This window comes from Equus quagga, chromosome 21 (genome assembly GCF_021613505.1).
Source record: "Equus quagga isolate Etosha38 chromosome 21, UCLA_HA_Equagga_1.0, whole genome shotgun sequence".
Lineage (NCBI taxonomy): Eukaryota > Metazoa > Chordata > Mammalia > Perissodactyla > Equidae > Equus > Equus quagga.
The window spans coordinates 17,674,111-17,688,345 of NC_060287.1; the positions used below are offsets into that span (position 1 = coordinate 17,674,111).

The 14,235-nt window shown below is 34.9% G+C and overlaps 1 pseudogene; it reads right to left on the reverse strand.

Moving 5' to 3' along the window:
• Window positions 1–5,622: 5,622 nt before the first annotated feature.
• The window catches only part of LOC124231533 (ubiquitin-conjugating enzyme E2 J2-like), a 71,379-nt pseudogene continuing 62,766 nt past the window's right edge, over window positions 5,623–14,235 (reverse strand).

Here is a 14,235-nt window from a genome sequence, read left to right on the forward strand (position 1 = left end):
ATCATGATGATATTACCGATTTTATTTTAATTCTTCTTATAGTGCACAATATATAAATTACCCCCTTGAATGGCCAAAATGCTGTTATTTTAAATCATTTAGAAAAAAATGTTTTAAAGTAATCAAATTTTGTATATATAAGCTAGGGCTATGTTAAATATTAATTTTCATAGATAGGTGTTTACTTGTACAAAATGTGGAATTTTAGTGAATTAGAAAAGTACCTTATGAAAAGTTTATTGATAGTCTCAAAAAAAGAAGTATATTCATTGCACTTGAAACATTTTATGTTTCACAACGATTTTTATGGTGTCATGACAAGATTCTCCTTCAAGTATAAATGTATTTGTCATAGATTGTTTGCATGGAAAACGTTTTCCCTGTCCTTATGGTTCCTGAGTGATATTTCAACGGCTTGCCTGAGTCAAATGTAAAAATAAAAATATTTATCTAGATCCTTCCTTACTCATGTTTATGTTATCCTAGGCTAGAATTTGTCAGTGTTGTGGAACAGAGACAACTAGGTGAACCACAATAAACGTGTTCCCCTCTTGTATGGAAAAGAATATTTTAGCTGTAAACATAACAACCAAAGATGAAAAAGTACAGCATTGGTCTGTCTTGCATGAGGTCTGGCCTGTAACTAAGTTCTAGCAAACGAGAAGTGATGGAAAGTGTCAAAAGAAAATTTCTAAGAACTCTCCATGAAAGACAGCTCAAATGGAAGACTTTGTCATTCTTTCTTCCTATTGCCTGGAGCTATGCACAACATCTTTGATGAGACGAATTATTGAGCATAAAGGAACTTCAATCTAGAGACTTCATGGACAAACTGCTTTATCATCATTAGGCTCCCTAGCTCTTGACTACTATGATGGTAAAATAACTCTATCTTGCTGAAGTCACATATTTTGGATATGGGCAACTAGAAAGAACCTAACATTAGCTGTTAAATATTTGTAGTAATGCAATCTTTGTTTATAGTTTACTATATATATTTGACAAAATATAATGTTAGTCTCTATTTCATAGAAATGGATGCAGCAGTTAGAAAACAACGAACCTTAGATGAAAAAGTCATAGTGGATGCTGGATAGCAGATACTAGATATACTTGATAAAGGCTCTCCTTCATCAATAGCCCCAGGGTAATTCACCATCCCTGTCTTGTAAATCATCCCTTTATTAAGGCATTTTAAATTACTCTTCTTGAGTGTACTACCTATTTCTTATCAGATACGTGGCTATCACATGTGGATAACCTCTATGCCAAGAGCCAATGGAACACTGATAGTGGCATCATTAATACTAAGATCATCACTGCTGTTGGCATGGAATGGAATACAGGTGGAGGGAGCTGAAAGAGCAAGTAGTTGTGGCAATTATAAACAACCTACATGATTTAGCTTATTTTAACTTTCCTAGACTGAGTGAAAGGGAATAAATGTAAGGATCTTGACTACTGAACTTAAAACACGTGAAAAATCAGAAAACTTGGTAATTGTAGCTCTGAAGAAAACCAAGAGGCTTATTTTTGTCAGGTTTCCAGCAAGGATAAAAAAATATAGAATAGATGGTTGAAAAAAGAAAACTATAGCTGTCAAATTAAGTCTTAGGATAAAGTACAGATGTGCGGCTCTCGGGAGTGGAAGAGTTAAAAACACCAGTTATGTTTTAAGTTGATTGTGTTTGTGCATCCTATTTTGGGAGGGTGCACTTTCTCCCTTGAGAAAGGAGATATGTACGTGTGTGTATATATGTATACACATACACACATATATACTCACATATACACACATATTTATATAAAATATATGTTTATATATACAGATATACATACAACACAAATATATGTGTGTATATATATTCCACATATATTTATAGTTATAATTCAATTTTTATCCTAAACTCTAGAATACAACAATAGAATGGGGGCCTTGGGTACCTAATTTTCTCTCTTCACTATAAAATATTTTATAATGTGCCTTTTTATAGCACTTTAGGTAAAAAGTGTAAGATTAAGAGAGATTTTTAACCACAAGGATAAAAATGTATATGTACTATTATCATATTTTACTGAAATCAGTTTTCTCAAGTTTGAATTAATAATGTTTTCCTCTAAATGCCAACTCTAAATTTTCCATATTTATTTCTAGAATATTGTGTTAAGAAAGCTTCTAAGATCGCAATCAGGCTCATCATCAAAATATGAAAAAATCAATGCTAGTCATGGGCTAGGGAGGAAGAAGTGCACATTTTTCCAGGTATGTATGATTCCTGTCTATAAATTTATTTTTAATTATTCATAGGTATATGATACTTTTGACCAAAACTGATGCTAAGTGTAAATGTTCTAATGTACAATGAGATCCAAGTATACTTTCTGTTGCCCCAAATAGGAGGAAATTCAAAATTTTAATAATGGTAAAAATATTTGTGTGCAATGCATGTAGGATGTACTAAGTATACTGGAAATTAGGACTTTTGTACAAACAAATAAAAAAAGCAAAATTTTCTTAAAAGTGAGATTCCATTGTTCAGGAAGTGTATTTATAATAATACAATTGAATTTAAAAAGTTGTTATAGGTCATAATATTATTTATACAGATAATACTGATGGTTACAAAAAGAAGAAGAAATGATATTTCTGGATGTCAGTTGCTAACTCCAGTGATGTATATTTGTGTGTATTTTTTTGTACCTCCTAAATGGTTTGAAGAACTTTCAAGTAAACCAACTTAAAGATAAAAAAATGGTTAAAAGGTAAAAATAAATAAGCAAACTAACAACAACTAAAAGATGCCTCATCAGTGAGTCCTGAAGTTGGATTTGCAACCTAAATATTATTCACATAAACTAAGAGTCACAGGGAAGTTGTCAATGGGTGTATAAATATATCAAATACATGGGCCAAGTTCAATAACGTACTTTTAGTAAGAGAATATATGTTCATTTCCCAAGATTTATAAGCATAGTTTCTATGTAGATAAAAGGTGAATTCATTAAAAATAGATACAATAAGAATAAGAAGGGGAAAACTGTGAAGAACTCGTGTAAAATTGTGTTATTTTTTTATTCCAATGTTTCTTGCAACTAAAGCACAAAAATAATTTTAAAAGAAACATCCCTTCGTGTTTCACATGTTTGTTCATCTTCTTAAAAACACAAGTCTATTCATTTGAACCACAGATTTATTCTGCAAGTGAATATGTAGAAGTATTTCACTTATCCTGTGAATCTTTTGTGATATTGAGCATTACAGTAGATAATAACTTTCAATATCTTAAGTAGTTTTTATTGAAGTACAACATTCGTACAGAAACTGTACAAAATCAGAAGTGTACAGGTGGGTGGGTTTTCATAAAGTGAATTCTCTATATAACCAGCAGATAGATCCTGAAATAGCGCATTACCAGCTCCCCAGAAGTCATCCTCAGGTTCCTTCCCAGTCACTAACAATTCTCCACCAAGATGATAATCTCCCTGATGTTTAACAACGTAAGTGGTTTGGTCTGTTTTTGTATGTTGTACAAATGGAATTTTACTGCACGTCTTCTTTTGTGTCTGGCATCTTTTACTCAAACTTGTTTTCCAGACGCATTCAAACAAAAGTTTTTTTCCTCTCATTATGATATATTGCATTAAATCAATCTACAAAACTTATATACGTATGTAAATACATATATACACACACATATATAAGTACGTGCAAATGCATATATTTACATATATGCATATATACAAATATAAATATACACATGTGTAAAAATATACACACAAGCACTGTTAATGGGTTGTTTCCAGCTTTTGTCTGTTTCAAGCAGCACTGCTACAACACGTCCTTGAGAATGGAACCACTGAATACTTCATTCTAGTAGAGGATGCCAAAGAGTTTTCCAATGCAGTTGTACTGACTTACACTACCCTCACCAATGTATAAGAGTTCCAGTTACTCCACATTCTAGAGAACACCTGCTATTGTCAGTCTTTTTCATTTTATCCATTCTAGTGGTTGTATAGCAAAATATAATTTTATCTTGCGGGTTCCTGTTGACTAATGAGGTTGAGTACCTTTTCATATGTTTATTAGCTGAATCATTTTGTAAGAATCTTTTCTAATGTTTACATGTTTTGTCTGTCTGTTATGGGTTGAATTGTGTCCCACAAAAATTCATATGTTGAAGTGAAATTCATATGCTGAAGTACCTCAGAATGTGTCCTTGTTTGGAAAGAGAGTTCTTGCAGAGATAATTAGGTAAGATGCTGGCATACTGGTTTAGGATGGGCCTTAATCCAATATGCCTGGTCTCCTTACAGAAAGGGGGAAATTTGGACACAGACACTCACACCTGGACAATGCTTTGTGAAGATGAAGACAGAGATGAATGTGATGTAGCAAAAGCCAAAGAACACCAAAGATTGCCAGAAACCACCAGAAGCTAGGAGGGAGGCATGGAACAGATTCTCCCTCACAGCCCTCAGAAGAAACCAACCCTGCTGACACCTTGATATAGGATTTCTAGCCGCCAGGACTGAGAGACAATAAATTTCGGTTGTGTAAGTCACTCAATTTGTGGTGCTTTGTTTCATCATCCTTAGCAAACTAATACACTGTCTCTTTCTAATTGATTTGTAAGAGTACTGTGTATACTCTGGATATGAGTTCTTTGTCAGTAAGATGAACTGTAAATTAGTCTGAGACTTTATTCCTTCTCTTAATGGCATCTTTTGATGAATAAAATCTGTTTAGATTAATGTAGGTCAAATTATCATTGTTTTGCTTCATGTCCTCTTTAAAAAATATTTGCTTACCTCAATACCATGGTGATCATAAGCATCTATATACTTTCTTTAGATAATGTGAGTGCAGTGATGTAATTAGGTATGTATTTTCCAGGTTATAAAAGTGATTTTATTTACCTTATATACTTCTTATTCAGAATACTTCTCATTGCATTTCGTTGTGTTGAAAATACGATATGTATCAATCTATTTTAGTGCCTTAAAGTATTTTGAAAGCAATCTCCTGCTAATGGTTGAGGAATGGTTCTCTTAAGGATGAAACACCATTAAAAGGATCTGTGAAATAGTTTACAATTGTTTGTTATAAAATAGTTACATATGGATGCATTTGCTATTTTTATTTAGCAAAGGCATTCAGTTTGAGAATCAACAAACATTTATTAGATGCCTTCTGTTGGCCAGGTACTTTAGCCAATGTTATTTTCATTTAATACTCAGAAATGTTAAACTGTGATCTTCTAATACTGAAAACAAAAATTGGGGTATAGGTATCAAGTTTTATATTTCTAAATGACTAAATCTAATAAAATGAAAAACAGGTTTACTAAAACAGGTTCAAAAGACAATACAGGAGATAAGCTATAAAACCAAAGCATGAGGCCACTCATCATGGACACCCGAGCTACACAGACCCTGACAGACCCCAGGGCGAGAAGAGGGGGGCTGAGAAGCTAGTATTTCCTCCAAATCCAAACTTCACACTTTGATTTTAGTTTTCTTTTTAAAGGTTTTTAAAAAGTCCCCCACCTCCCCCGCCCCCCGGCGCCGGAGGCTGGCAGGTGCTGGCTGAGCACAGTGCGGCGTGCCAGGCTACCCACCTCAAGCTTGCGCCCAGGTTCCCCTGTTTTCAACTGCCTCTGTTTCTCTGCACGTACTTGACTGACAACCATGACAGACAAGTCGGCCAGGGCCAGCCCAGGAGGCCATGAGACCAGTGGGCCTGCTGAAGCCAGAGAGGTTGAGGAGCTGAAGCTGGTGCTGGCCGCGGAGCATCTCCCCGTCCGGAGCCCCGTCTGATAAGGGGAGGGTCTGGGATCTGCTACTGCGTTGTCTCGTGCTTTCTGTTTTTGTTTCATTTCCTCCACGACTTAAGGAAATTACCCACTAAAGACTTTGTCTTTTGAGTTAAACGCTAAACTATGTGCTGCCAGTTATCTTTTCATGAAGTCAGGCGTCTCTAAATGCCCAGAGTGGGGCCCTTCTCCATCCGGAAGCTAAGGATCCTGGTCTGCAGGGTGGAGACGGACCAGGCCAGGTGGTCTGGATGGAGACCCATGACGGGAAGACTCAGCCTCGTACAGCACTGAAACCTTCCACAGGGAGTTACCGTACAAATACTACGAAGTTTAAAAGGAAATTCTCTGGGAAAAATTACTTGTCCGTGATAATAGCCACCTTTGCAAGGAGTCATCTGAAGGCCTCAGATCACGTAGTGCCATTCAGCAATATTGGAAGGGACCACAGACGTAAGGCACCGGGTCTTTTTTAAGCAGAAGATAGTTGCGTTTCAGTCCCTGGGCTGCTATTGTTGGAGCTCTCTTATTGCCCGGTCCCCACCTGTGGGACGCGGCTGTGCTCAGGCTGCAGGTGGCGAGGGCCAGAGCAGGATGCTGGAGACCGAGGTCGGTACCGGAGAGCTGAACCACACGGGGTTCCAGCCCGGGACACACCCCTGCCACGGCCCCAAGATTCTAATTTTTGCAAATGAATATCTAGTTGGCTTACTACCAAAACCAAATTCTTCCCCACATCAACTTTTCATGTCAGATTTCTGGGCTCTTTCTTATATTCTCCTTGTCTATTTCTCAGCTAATAATACACCATCATAATTGCTATATATTTATAATTCATCTTTATATCTGAGAATAGAAGGTCTTCAGCTTTTTTTATACTTCTGCAAGATTACCCAAACTTTTCTTGACTTTTTCATATACATTTTAGAAACAGCTAATCAGGTTTACTAAGACTTGCTGGGATTTTTATCGGGATCGCTTTGAATTAATACATTAATTAGGAGAGAATTTACAAGTTTACAATAGTGATTTTTCCAAAGCTTAAACCTGGAATAGCACATTTATTTAGGTTTTCTTTAATTAATGTCATTCACATTTTGTGGTTCTTAGGGGAGGGCTGTTGCTCCTCTTCTGTTATATTTATTACTATGCATTTTATCTTTCTTATGCCATTGGAAATATTATCTTTTGTCTTATTTCCTAATTAATTTTCCCATATATAGAACTTGACTTTTGCATATTGCCATTGCTAAATTCCATTATGATTATGTATATTTTTTCTTTTATATATTATCATATTATTTGTAAAAGAAATACAATTTGATTTATTGCCTTCCAATCTTTATACCACATTTAAAAAAAATTTCTTTCCTTATTGCACTGGCTAAGACCTCCAGTATGATGTCGATAGACCACAACATCGTTTTTTTAATATCCATAAAATGTTCCCAGATGGAAAAGCCATATAGTTCTTTTTTAATAAGCATTCTCTCATTTCCTTCCCTTCAAAGTGCAGTCACTTAAAATAGCACACACGGTATTCCTTGTTCCTTGCTTCGCTTCTCAGCCATTTTATGACTGAACACACACTGGCTTCCTGCGTCCTATTTCAGTGACACTGCAAATGCCATTCATCACTCCCTGAAATTGTATAAAGTTCCTCGTGCTTCTCTGTTGTATCTGTAAGTCTCTTCTGAGAGTCTTTCTTTATTGCCTCTGTGAAGCCACACTTTTATAAGGTTTATTGAGCTTCGTTTTTAGAAGAGGAATTTTAAAATCAGGAAACGCTTATGTTTGTCTCTATGGGAAGTTTCTTATTTAACCACTTTAAATTCTCTAAGCCTAATTTTTTATCTTAATGTAAGATAATATGTGCTTACGAGGCTTATGTAGGAAGCAGATATGTGTGAAGTGCCTACTGCGTGGCTGGGCATGTGATAAATGAGCACTTCTTTTACTCCTTTGAAGTGTCTCCTTATGTTCCTGTACTCCATAAAGTTAAGTTTTCCTGCAGGTTTCATTTAGAGCTTTGTTCTTCTCATTCCAATCACTTGTATTGAGTGATATGATCTTATTATCACCGTCTTTTAAAGTTCAGCTTGAGCTTTACCTCCTTCACTTTTCCTAAGCAAATCTAACATATATTTCTTTTTTTGTGTTCCCATGTTATTCTCACATATCACTTGCTATACTCTAATAACATACACTTCCTGTTTTTTCAAGCTTGAATATTAGGTTGTTTATTTGAAAGGAAAACTGTGTTCCATTTATGCACCTGAGAATTTTGGGACTTGATGTTCATGAAGTCATTCAACCTCCCATTTGTAAATGAACTTTTTCACATTATCACTTAGGTATATGGCTGCTTAAATTCATTACAAGACTTTCACTATTATTCACTTATATTATGAAGTACATAAATTATCCAGGAAAGTATAAAGGTAGAATTGTGCACACACAGATTATGAGATTATCATGTATGTGTATTTCCTACTCCATTCTTCTCCATTTTTAAGGAGAATTCTTTCCAAATTTGCTTTTGCAAACAATGCCACGTTAAATCTTTGTTTCCTTATGGCACTCAGATGGGTATAGGGAATGAGTACTTTAAATCTTACCATTTGTTAAAGAAATTCACTTAAATATTTAGAAAACTTACAAACCCATCAGCAGTTTATTATTATGTCTTTCTTGTTTTTCCACATCTGAGCCAACACATGGGATTTTGAGAACATCTAATATTTACTAACTTAATAGAATAAAATATCATCACAATTCTAGATACATTAGTATAGTCATTAACCTCTGGTTTCCTCTTATGTTGACCCTCTTTTTTGTTTTTTGTTATTTTTTCTCATACTGGGATGTTTGTCTCTTTCTTTTTGATAGTCATTGTTTTTTAATTTTGTGTTTAGCCTTTTGTTGTCTTTTATGTAAATATCTTTCCTCAGTTCTTTAAAAACTTTTTTTACATTACCCATTATGCTTTTGACATCACAGATTTAAAAATTGTAATAGAATCAAATTTTGATATGCAGTGAGATTTAGCAAAGTTCTCCATTAACTTTGAAAGCTGCTGTGGTTTCATATAGTGTATTAATTTGCTTATCATGTTCAATGATAACTTTTCTTGTTTTCCCTTTTGTATACATTAATTCTTTATTACTGATTCATTTGAATGCTATTAGTTTTATATTTTGATACTTTACTCTGCTAAGTACATTTTAGATATGGAGGAGTAAGTATTGATTTTGTTGGATTTTGTGCATCATTATGTGATTTTTAAGAAAATCACATTTTTTCTTTTCATTTCCACTTTTTGTTCCTCAACTTTTTCATTATATTTCTTTGGCTAGAACCTTCAGTACCCTGCTAATTATGATCTATATTAGTGAGTAAGCTGGCTTTTTACTTACAGTAAAGGAAATAACTACATTTTTCCCCTTCCGTGTGATTCTCTTTGATTCTTGGCAGAGAGATTTATCAAGTTGCTAGGATTTATCATAATTGGTACATTTTATCAAGTGTCTTTTCTGGATCTACTGAGAGTTTTTCTTTTTAACTTTGATCAGTTAATGTGATGATTTAGAATGATAAATTTTAAATACCAACCCATTCTTGCATCCACAGGGCAAATTACACTGAGTAATAAATTTAACAGCTTTCTATTTTTATTCTTTGTGCAACCTATTTATATAGTATATGAGATTATGTCTATCCCAGTTATTTTCCTAAAATTAAAATTTAATAATATGTGTCACACCTCTGTTTTCAGAGGGACCATTTTTGATTATGTTTGTAAAAGGCTATTTGTTTATTAGGATTTCCTATTCTTCTTCTTCTTTTTTTTTTTTTGGAGGAAGATTAGCCCTGAGCTAACTACTGCCAATCTCCCTCTTTGTGCTGAGGAAGACTGGCCCTGAGCTAACATCCATGCTCATCTTCCTCTGCTTTATACATGGAACACCTACCATAGCATGGCTTTTGCCAAGCGGTGCCATGTCTGCACCTGGGCTGCCAACTGGCAAACCCTGGGCTGCCGAGAAGTGGAATGTGCAAACTTAACTGCGTCACCACCAGGCCAGCCTCTCCTATCATTCTTAAATCACCTCTGCGCTCTTGGGTAATTGTATTAGATTTCTGTTGCTGCATAACAAATTACAGCAAATTTATTGAATTAAAACATCACATATTTTTATCTCAGTTTCCATTGATCAGGAATCTGGGTACAACTCACCTGGGTCCTCTGCTCAGGGCATCCAAAGGCTGTAGTCAAGATGTTTGCAGAGGTGCATTCTCATCAGAGGCTCAACTGGGGAGAGGTTAGTTTTCAAGCTTGCTAGAGTTGTTGGCAAAATCAATTTTTTGTTGATGAAGAACTTATGGCAGCTTTCTTCTTAAATGCCAGTTACAGAGTCTCTCACCTCAGGGAGGGTCCCAGTCTCTCTTTTAAGAACTTTAACCTGTTTTAAATCAGACCTATTGGAGATAATCTTCTTTTGATTAAACCCAAATCACCAGATTTGGAGTTTGTTTACAACTGCAGCATCCTTTTAGTTTTTCTGTATGCTACTGTTTAGGAGCAAGACATAAGTTCTGCTTATACTTAAGGGGAGGGGACTATACAAGGGTATGGCTTTTTGTAGGTAACCTTAGGGTGTGTCCACCACAAAATATGCCTTTATAAGAATGATCTTCTAGGGTACGTGTTGACGTGTCTCATTTTCATATTCCTAATATAATTTAACTCATCTCTCCCTTCCTTCCTCATCAGTCTTGCCACTGGTTGGTACGTTTATTAAAAGGTGCAAAGTCATAGATTTTCCAGTAGTTGACATAGTAGCTGTTATAAGAATATTGTAACAGAATTATGAGAGTGCGTAGTTCTACTCATGTACAAACTACAGTTTCCTTTGGAACTCCTAAACAAGAAATGAGAGTTCAGGTAACTTTTTTGATAAACTTTAATTTTAGAGCCGTTTTAGATTCACAGAAAAATTGAGTAGAAAGTACAGGGATTTTCTATATATGCCCTGCCCCCACACATGCACAAACTCCCCCAGAATCAACATCCTGAACTGCAGTGGTACATTGGTTATGATCAATGAACCTACATTAACACATCGTCACTCAAAGTCTGTAGTTTACCTTAGGGTTCACTCTTAGTGTTGTACATTCTATGAGTTTAGACAAATGTATGACATGTATCTACCATTATAGTATCATACAGAATAGTGTCACTACCCTAAAAATCGTCTGTGCTCTGCCTATTTATTCCTCTGTTCCCTCTTCTCTCTGGGAGCCACTGATCTTTTTACTGTGCCTATAGTTTCAGCTTTCCCAGAATGTTATGTAGTTGGAATCATACAATATGTAGCCTTTGCAGATTGAGTCCTTTCAGTTAGCGATATTCTTTTAAGTCTCTTTTACGTCTTTTAATGACTTGATAGCTGATTTTTTGGGAGCACTGTTTAATATTCATTGTCTCAATGCACCATTTTAATTATCACTGTGTATTTATCTACTGAAGGATATTTTTGTTGCTTCTCAGTTTTGGAAACTATGAATAAAGCTGATACAAACATTTGCTTTCAAGTTTTTGTGTGTACGTAAGTTTTCAACTCCTTTGGATAAATATCAAGGAGTGGAATTAGTGGATTATGTGGTAAGAGTATGTCTGGTTTTGTAAGAAGCCCACAAACTACTCCAAAGAGGCTGTACCATTTTTATCCCCACCAGTAATGCATGAGAGTTCCTGCTGCTCCAAATCCTCACTAGCATTTGGTATTGTGAGTGTTCCAGGTTTTGGTTATTCTAATGGGTATGTAGTAGTATCTAATTGTGTTAATTTGCATTTACTTAATGACATAAGATGTAGAACATCTTTTCTTATGCTTATTTGCCATTGTATATCTCCTTTTATGAGGTATTTCTTCAAATTTTTTGTCAATTTTTAAATGAGGCTGTTCATTGTCTTATTGTTGAGTTTTAGGAGTTCTTTGTATATTTTGGATACATGTCCTTTATCAGATGTGTCTTTTGAAAATATTTTCTCTCAGTTCATGGCTTGTCTTTTCCTTCTCTTGACAGAGTCTCACAGATCAGAAAGCTTTTGGTTTTAATAAAGTCCAACATATGAATTATTTCTGTCATTCATCATGCCTTTGATATCGTATGAAAAAAGTCATCATAATCAAGGTCATTTAATTTTCTCCTATGCTATCTCTGGGAGTTTTATCATTTTGTGTTTTACACGTAGGTTTGTGATCCATTTTGAGTTAATATTTGTGGAGGGTGTAAGGTCTGTGTATAGAATCTTTCTTTTGCATGCAAGTGTCCAATTCTTCCAGCACTATTTGTTGAAGAGACTATCTTTTCTCCATTGTATTACCTTTGCTCCTTTGAAAAGATTAGTTGACCATATTTATGTGGGTCTATCTATTTCTTGGTTCTTCTTTCTGTTCCTTTGATGCATTTATCTGTTCTTACACTGTCTTGATTACTGTGGCTATATAGTATGTGACTCTGTCTTGAATCAGATAGTGTTAGTCCTCCAACTTTGTTCTTCTTCAATGTTGAGTTGGTTTCTGGGTCCGTTGCTATTCAGATCATTTTTTTCCCAACTTTATTGAGATATAATTGACATGTAACATTGTGTAAGGTTAAGGTGTACAACATAATGATTTGATACACTTTTATATTCCAATTTGATCACCACCTTAGTGTTAGTTAATACCTCCATCATGTCACACAATTACCAGTTCTTTTCTGTTATGAGAATATTTAAGGTCTACTCTAGTAGCAACTTTCAAGTATATAGTGCAGTATCGTTATCTATAATCACAGTGCTGTGCATTAGATCCCCAGATCTTACTCATCTTCTAACTGGAAGTTTACACTCTTTGACCAACATCTCCGCATTTCCTCTGCCTCCCAGCCCCTGGTAACCACCATTCTACTCTGTTTTTAAATAAGTTTGGCCTTTTAAAATCACGAAATCCGGCCATTTGTGACAAAATGGATGGACCTTGAGGGTATTATGCTGAGTGAAATAAGTCAGAGGGAGAAAGTCAAATACCATATGATCTCACTCATAAGTAGAACATAAAAATGACAAAAAAAAAAACACCATAGCATTGGAGATTGGACTGGTGGTTACCTTTGGGGAAGGGGTGAGGCAGGAGGGCAAAAGGGGTGATTAGGCTCACATGTGAGGGGATGGACTATAATTAGTGTTCGGGTGGTGAACATGATGTAGTGTATACAGAATTCAAAATATGATGTACATCCGAAAAAAATAAAAATTAAAAAATAAATAAAGAAGTTAAAAAAAAGAACAGAACATTTATAAAAGAAAATAGTGGACTAATAAACACACGAAAATGTTAAAAAAATTAAAAAAATAAAATTCCACTTATAAGTGATATCTTGGCTTGATATCTTGTCTTTCTCTGTCTGACTTATTTCACTTAGCATAATGTCCACAAGGTCCATCCATGTTGTCGCAAATGACAGGATTTTGTTCTGTCTCATGGCTGATAATATTTAATTGTATATGTACACCACATCTTCTTTATCCATTCATCCACTGATGGATGCTTAGGTTGTTTCCATATCTTGGCTGTTATGAATAATGCTGCCATAAACATGAGTGTACAGGTATCTCTTCAATATCCTGCTTTCATTTCTTTTGGATCTATACTAGAAATAGTGTTATTAAATCACATGGTAGTTCTGTTTTTAATTTTTTGAAGAACCTCCATACTATTTACCATAGTGGTTGTACCAGTTTACCTTCCCACCAACAGTGCACAAGTCTTCCCTTTTCTCCACGTCCTTACCAATACTTGTGATTTCTTGTCTTTTTGATGACAGCCATTCCAATATGTGTGAAGTGATATCTCATTGTGGTTTTGATTTGCATTTCCCTGATGATTAGTGATGCTGAGCATGTTTTCATGTACGTGTTGGCCATTTGGATGTATTCTCTGGAAAAATGTCTATTCAGTTCTTCTGTCCATTTTTAATTGGGTTATTTTGTTTTTTTTTGTTATTGATTTATATGAGTTCTTTATATATTTTAGATATTAACCCCTTATCAGATATAAGATTTGCATATATTTTCTCCCATTCTTAGCTTGCCTATTCATTTTGTTGGCTGTTTCTTTTGTTGTGCAGAACCTTTCTAGTTTGATGTAGTCTTACTTATTTATTTTTGCCTTTGTCACTTGTGCTTTTGGTGTTTATAGACAAAAAATTGTTGCCAAGACCTATGTCAAGGAGTTTTACCCTGTTTTCTTCTAGAAGTTTTACAATTTCAGGTCTTACCAAATCCATTTTAAATTAATATTTATACTTGTTTATAATGTTTAAAAAATAGTGCTAATTCCTAAGGGGAAAAAATGGCTCAGGGTAATTT